This window comes from Miscanthus floridulus, chromosome 13 (assembly GCF_019320115.1).
Source record: "Miscanthus floridulus cultivar M001 chromosome 13, ASM1932011v1, whole genome shotgun sequence".
NCBI lineage: Eukaryota > Viridiplantae > Streptophyta > Magnoliopsida > Poales > Poaceae > Miscanthus > Miscanthus floridulus.
In genome coordinates, this window is record NC_089592.1 from 22,789,623 (window position 1) to 22,796,719 (window position 7,097).

The following is a 7,097-nucleotide window of genomic DNA, read 5'->3' on the forward strand; positions in this document are numbered from 1 at the left end:
TTCAGCATCCGGTCACAACCAGACCAGCGTCCGGTTAGTCATTTGACCCTCTATTCACTTTCAACTCGAAATCATATGTGAATGAAGTTTGCTTCAATTGATCTTAGGACTACTCCTGAGCTACCTAGTGCTAGATTTGATAAGTGTGCACCACACCTAACACACTAGACTCACCTAGGTCAAGCTACTAGTCCATACCCCTCTTAATAGTACGGCCAAAGGAAAAAGAAAGTCATAAACTACTCTAAGTGTCTCTTCAACACCAAATGACACGTAGAACTAGTCCATCCTTAACCTTGTTGTCTATCCTTTGAAAACCAAAACGATTTCCATCGTAGGGGCATGACAACCATGATCGCCCAATCAATTACCATTACCATGACCTAACTTAAATTGCCTCTGCAAAACACACGTTAGTCATAGTAATCTCGTATTGTCATTAATCACCGAAACCCAACTAGGGGCCTAGATGCTTTCAGGTTGCAGCTGCTACTGTACTATCGAGCTCTCGGTGCCGATATGATGCCAACGTTGGACTGGAGTCGTTAGCGGTTCGGTTGTTAGTTGTTGGTTGCAGCTGCTACTGTACTATCGAGCTCTCCGTGCCGATATGATGCCAACGCTGGACTGGAGTCGTTAGCGGTTAGGTTGTTAGTTGCAGCTGCTACTGTACTATCGAGCTCTCGGTGTCGATATGATGCCAACGCTAGACTAGAGTCGTTAGCGGTTCGGTTGTTAGTTGTTGGTTGCAGCTGCTACTGTACTATCGAGCTCTCCGTGCTGATATGATGCCAACGCTGGACTGGAGTCGTTAGCGGTTCGGTTGTTAGTTGTTGGTTGCAGCTGCTACTGTACTATCAAGCTCTCCGTGCCGATATGATGCCAACGCTGGACTAGAGTCATTTGCGGTTCGGTTGTTAGTTGTTGGTTGCAGCTGCTACTGTACTATCGAGCTCTCTGTGCCGATATGATGCCAACGCTGGACTGGAGTCGTTAGCGGTTCGGTTGTTAGTTGTTGGTTGCAGCTGTACTACAAAATAAGGATATTGTAGCACTTTCTTGTAACACATTCATCAATGTGTTTTAGTGAAATTTCATAGTAACACAAAATAGTGTGTTACAGATTTCGGTTGTAACAGAAAACACTTTTTTTTTTATAAAAATGTGTTACTGACAATAATTATAGTAGCACAAAATTAATGTTACAAGTAAAATGTTATAAAAGTGTACTATGTTGTAACATATAAATGGAACATATAAAATATGTTACAAATATATCCCTATAGTAACACAAAATAATGTTATCGTCCAAGTGTTACAAAGAAACATATACATGTGGACCTTCCTATTCACAGGCGACATGAATATCGCACCTAGGTGTCGTCAAGGCTGTTAGGCAATCACGTCGTGGTCATCACATAAGAACCAATTAGCAATGAGTAAGCCATTAAAAAGGTTAGTTCGATGCTAGAGCCTGATGCAATTTATTAGGTGGCACTACAAGAAATCTAGGCTTCTGTGTCAGTTAATAATGACGAAGACGGCCTATTTCCTATCACTGATAGCCTGCAGTGATGAAATGACTGTCATCACATAAGGTGGATCACTAACCAGCTTCTATAACCACCAGAAGACATTGCCATTGATACAGTGACAATAGTTCTCCTGTCACTAACTTGTGACAAGACTAAACTCATCACAAAATATTGAATAGAATACTGCCACGTGTATGATGACATGGCACATGTGACATGGCAAGTGACATGGCAACTAACATTTGGCCCATATAGCAAGGGCTTTTTCATTGTTATTTTCATTTACAATTAGCCTAATTGACCCAAAAAATTTTTTGGCCCAGCTACAAATTAGCAACATTATAGTCCAGTCCCATATTGTGGGCCAGCCCAATTCTTCCATGTATTTCATAGTTTTTAATGAACCACATAGTTCTTCCACGTGTTGTGTTCTTATTATTCTAGATTTTAGCTTTTATTTTTTTATTAGTCCACGTCATGGTAAACTGGAATAGCCCAATAAAAATCTGTACATATAATTCAAGTTTACAGGCACATAACCACTCAAGTTACAAACACGTAATGAGATAATTTTTCAAGCCACAACCATGAGGAGCATCCTAGTATGAGTATAATCTTGAGTACGTGTGCTCCAAACAAACTGAACCTGCACAGCAATAAGATAAAAATATTAAAAACTACCAAGGACTGTAATAATATATGAAAACGAGCATATGTAGGCATACATACAGATCGAACATACCAATCCAATTTCCATTTCAGTTCAGTGAAATCATAGCTAGTAGTATCCCTCAAAAAACAAATCATAGCTAGTAGTAGTAATTGGCAAATGCAAGATAAAACTTAACGGCAGCTGCAAACCACGGCTGCACTTTGCGCAGCTGCACAGCAGCAGGTGCAGGAAGCTTTAGTGAACACTCCCTTTAACATTTGGTAGCAATGGAACTGAAGAATTACTCTAGAGAGTCTATAGCTCTTGTCAGAAATATGTTAGTTCATATTTTTCAATTATATCTTAGCTCATGTTACGAGTATCATGTTGCATTAGTCATCCATCAACAACTGAGACATGTAAGAACAGAACCATTTAAAAAAGGAGAAGAAAATGCACACAGTAATTTGACTAGTTGCAAAACTGTAAACAAGCACATCTGCTAAAGTTGCTAAGCAAGCATCAGCATTCCAATAGAAAGCCTAGTCATTCATCCTCAATCCATTACGAGCACAACTCACTTCCAACAGAAATCGACCCATATGGTAGTAGCCAAGACCTGCCCAACATCTCATTCACCTCCTGTAGCAGCATCAAGCCATGAATCAGGAACTTCATTAAAATTTAACCCTACAAAATTTCAGGGTCAAAGACTAAATTAATGAAAATATGCAGCGTTAAACTAATTTTTTTGGGATCACAAGTTCAATAGAAAGATTGAATTAAGCGTTAATCCATGTGCTTGTGCACAGCCAGTCTCTATTTATGCAAAACAGTGCCACACTCTTGAAGCAACAAGTCAGCCATTAATGAACTAACAAAGCAAGCAATGAGTGCCATAGCAATAGAAAATACAGCAGCTACTCACTTAGTAGTTCTTAGTACACATACCAAAGTAGCATTTCTTTTCCCCATTAAGAGAGAGTTACAGATTAGTGCAAAAACAATTAACTTGTGGTGCTGGACTGTGTAAAGAAAACTGAACTTAGTAATAAATAAACTTAAGAATGTGTAGAGAACTAGCATGGCCAAGTAACAGTTAACTTGTGGTTTCTTTAGTAGTGTACTTCTGAAACTAATCTAACTCCTTACAAGCACATTATGAGAGGCATCACATGTCCGTTCCAGTTGAGGTAGATGGAAATTCATTGTAAAGTCCCTAATGCCATTGTACCATGCAGCAGCAAGAAAATGGCATTAGTCGGAGCTTTGCAGGAAAGTTTTGAGCATAACCTAGAACCAAACTCTGAAATATGGAGTACATGCTAACATTCTAGGTGCAAACACAAAGAAAGGAGGGCAGGGAACCTTACATATTGGAATATGCATTCGACAGAATCATTGCCACTCCAAACTCTAGCAGGACAACAAATTATGAGATTAGCTTTTCAATTACCTAAATATCTCTGAGCACCTGAAGTCCTATTCACGTTTATTGACCTTGAGAGCAAGGCTGCAGTGCTGCAGGTGACCAATCCCTCCAGTTTGTTCTGCACAAGCGCAGAGTAGAATCAGACAAAAGCCCACAGCTAATTGAAGTTTTTTAGTAATAGTACAACACAAAGAGAGTTATGTATCATGTCCATATGTTTTGTTTTTAGAGATACCGCAATGAGTAAGAGAAGTGCATTCCTATAGTTACTGTAAATTTCAATTGATGATCACTGAGACAAATTGAATTCTGCTATGTAGACATGCTAATGAAGTAATGCAAGTATCACGAAATATCACAGGAGATTGAGTTCCAAAAAAGGCACTTGTCTCCACTCATTTGGAGGCAAAGAAACTGAATATTAGGACAAAGAAATAAGTCAAGGAGCTTCTCCTACAACCAGTAATAATTTGCAATGATAACTCAGATGAGTAATGGGCATATTATTTCCCTGTAATATCAATCAGCCTCTTCTAGCATGGCAGGACATCAAACAACATTTGTCAATTACAATCAAACTTGCATATCTTCATGGTCCCACAATCAAAACTCCCAGAAACATATATGGAAAAGGTTCAAACGTATAGAAATAATTAGCAAGCACTATATGATTGCTCAATCAGAAGATAACATAAAGAACAGAAAATCAGAACTATGCATCTGTTGTGTCTTTTGGTTTTGTAAAATTGGAACATTAGAGAATAGGAGGAATTTTCATAACTGCAGAAATAATTTTCTTGTGGCTGCTTTAAAATTGATTCCGTTGTTAAATTTTCAAATGTCACCGGTGGACAAAATCGCGTGCGGTGTAGAGATATCACCATGTAGCTTTGCATCAATTTTTTTATGCTTTGAATTTGTTACAAAGCTTTGCAGCCCATGAACATGTTTATAGTTCAGGCATATTGGGTATTGTGCTCCGACATTTTTTTCCCGAAAAATATAATGTTACTCAAATCAAACTTCATAGAATTAAATGAAGTATCAGTAATACAAATATGCTAAAGAATAACAACCTCAACTCAAGGTGAATTACTTGACAAAAATACGATATGCGATAAAAATTCTGAACAAAGTTTATATATTTTGATGTGATCAAATTCGAAAGACATGACCCACATTCTTCCTCATTGGGACCTAAATAATGTTTCAAACAACCTGCTGATGTGATATAAAACACTGAGAGATCAGTAATGCTCTGTATGCATCTACAACTCTTCACATATGCAACCGAACGAAGTCCAGTTCCTTGTTCCTGACACTTGCTTTGCTTTATTCTGCATGTGAATGGTTAAATGCATGGAGAATAGAAGTTTTTATCCCTGGTCAGTTTAACCCTATCAAGACATACTAACCGAATCCCAAAGGAAGCAGCATTTGCACCGCTGGGGGAGATTCTCTCCCCAAAATCGCAGCACAAAGAAAAAATGCAGTTGATAACACTGATTAGGTCATTAATACATTGATACCCGGAATCTACATGCCAGCCTACCACCGCTCAGACATGGGGGCCCCTCCACTGCCCCCAATCCGCCGGTGCTCCGGGAGAGAGAGGGGGGGGAAGGCCGAGGGCTTACCGGTAGCGTAGGTCGGTCAATCCACGCCCCCGTGAGCCGTGCATCTCATCGCCGCTAGAAACTATTGCTGTGTGCTGCTTCTCCTCGGTCACGCAGTCGGCGGCGGAGGCCGAGAAGAGGGAGGGGCTGGGGACGAGCCGCACCAAGGGGTACCAAACGACGGGGTGGCGGCGGCGCAGATCGAAGGGATGGAGGGAGAGAGAGAACGCCGTGGGGGAAGTGAAGGCGTTGGGAGGGGGGGAGAGAGAGAGTGTATGCCGCGGGGGTGAGAGAGAGAGCTGTTGCACGCCTGCTAGTGGTGGAGGGGTGGAGGGGAAACGGAGGAAGGTGCCAGCGGACGGCGGTGGCATGGGTTTGGATTTGGAGCAAGAATACAGAAAGGAAACGGACGGCTGAGCGGTCACAATCACAACTCCCAAAGCCAGGAGCGCGCGCTTCTGGCTTAGGAAAAGATTAGTGAAAAAAGCGCGGGCAAGATTTTGAGAATTTCATTTCCTTTTCCTTTTCACGCAAAGCTTGAGAGCTATGCTAAATTTGTAGTTATATATATTATTATTACTTAATTTTGAGACATGTCTTACTTATACTGTATAAATTCCAACATAGTTAAAGTACATATAAAGGTATTTCAAAATCATGGGAAATTCTCTACGAATATATTACCGTCCAAGATACATAGTTGATAAAAGATCTAGTGATTTTATATAATCAATAACTCACAATATATCTCGATATAGCTGGAACTATTCACTATAAATATTAATTTATTCAAATGTTATTTTGGATCCCTCAAATTTGAAAAAAAATCATAGCTTTTTATTCAAAACTTTGTTTTCGTTGGATCCGATTGATGATTGATAACCAAAACACCAGCCTTGCAAGATGCCTGAAGGCTATGAGTTTCAGATCCAAAAACACGTATGCTTATGTTCCCGTGCAAGGTATGGGCATTATTCTAGTAAGTATAGAAGAGGTTAATAATATATTCCTCCGCATAGAAATTTGTGTAAATATAACCTTAAAACTTACTTTGTATTCAATTTACACCTTCACACATTACTTTCTCGTTTGATGTTCAATGAAGACGAATTTCATACCAGAGTTGTAGTACTCGACGAGATTTACAAGTTTGTAGTTCAAACCTTTTTTATTTGAGATCTTTTGGATGTCCAAATATGCAACACAAGATTTTATTGAGTTAATATCAAATGAGTCCATATGCTCTATAGTCACAAGTGAGTGTGCAGTGGTAGTAAAGGATCTCGGATGGATAAACATCCAAAAAAGTCAACATTTTTATTTGAAGTCATTTTGATGCTGAAATATTTGATTCACAAGATTTTATAGAAGTTAATACCAAATGATCTATATGCTCTATAGCCATAAGTGGATGTGAAGTGGTAGTTAAGGATCTTGTATGGAGAGCGACCAAAACAAAAATTCTAGATCTCAAAAAGTTATGCAATTTTATAGTTGACAATTTTTTTCATTTAAAATCATCTATCGAACAAAAAATACATATGAATTCTCACATTTGAAATTCGCTTCTTTCAAACGACCTTGGATGGACAAATGATCAAAACAAAAGTTATAAATCTCGAAAAGTTATGCAACTTTATAGTTGACGACTTTTTCATTTGAAATCATCTATCCAAGAAAAAATCACGTGAATTTCCTCATATTTGAAATTCTGTTTTTTCAAACAATATTGGATGGAGGAATGATCAAAACAAAAGTGGTAGATCTCGAAAAGTTATGCAACTTTATAGTTGATGACTTTTCTATTTGAATTTATTGTGGTCCCGAATACTCATTTCAAATAAGATGAACATAGATTCAAG

General features: G+C 38.7%; 1 long non-coding RNA gene across 1 annotated transcript; it reads right to left on the reverse strand.

Moving 5' to 3' along the window:
- Positions 1-2,073: 2,073 nt before the first annotated feature.
- On the reverse strand, positions 2,074-5,481 carry LOC136500334 (uncharacterized). Its single transcript, XR_010770013.1, has 4 exons — positions 5,257-5,481; positions 3,644-3,737; positions 2,769-2,829; positions 2,074-2,181 (listed from the first exon to the last, which is right to left on the reverse strand). It is a non-coding gene; the product is annotated as an uncharacterized lncRNA (long non-coding RNA).
- Between the last annotated feature and the right edge of the window lie 1,616 nt (positions 5,482-7,097).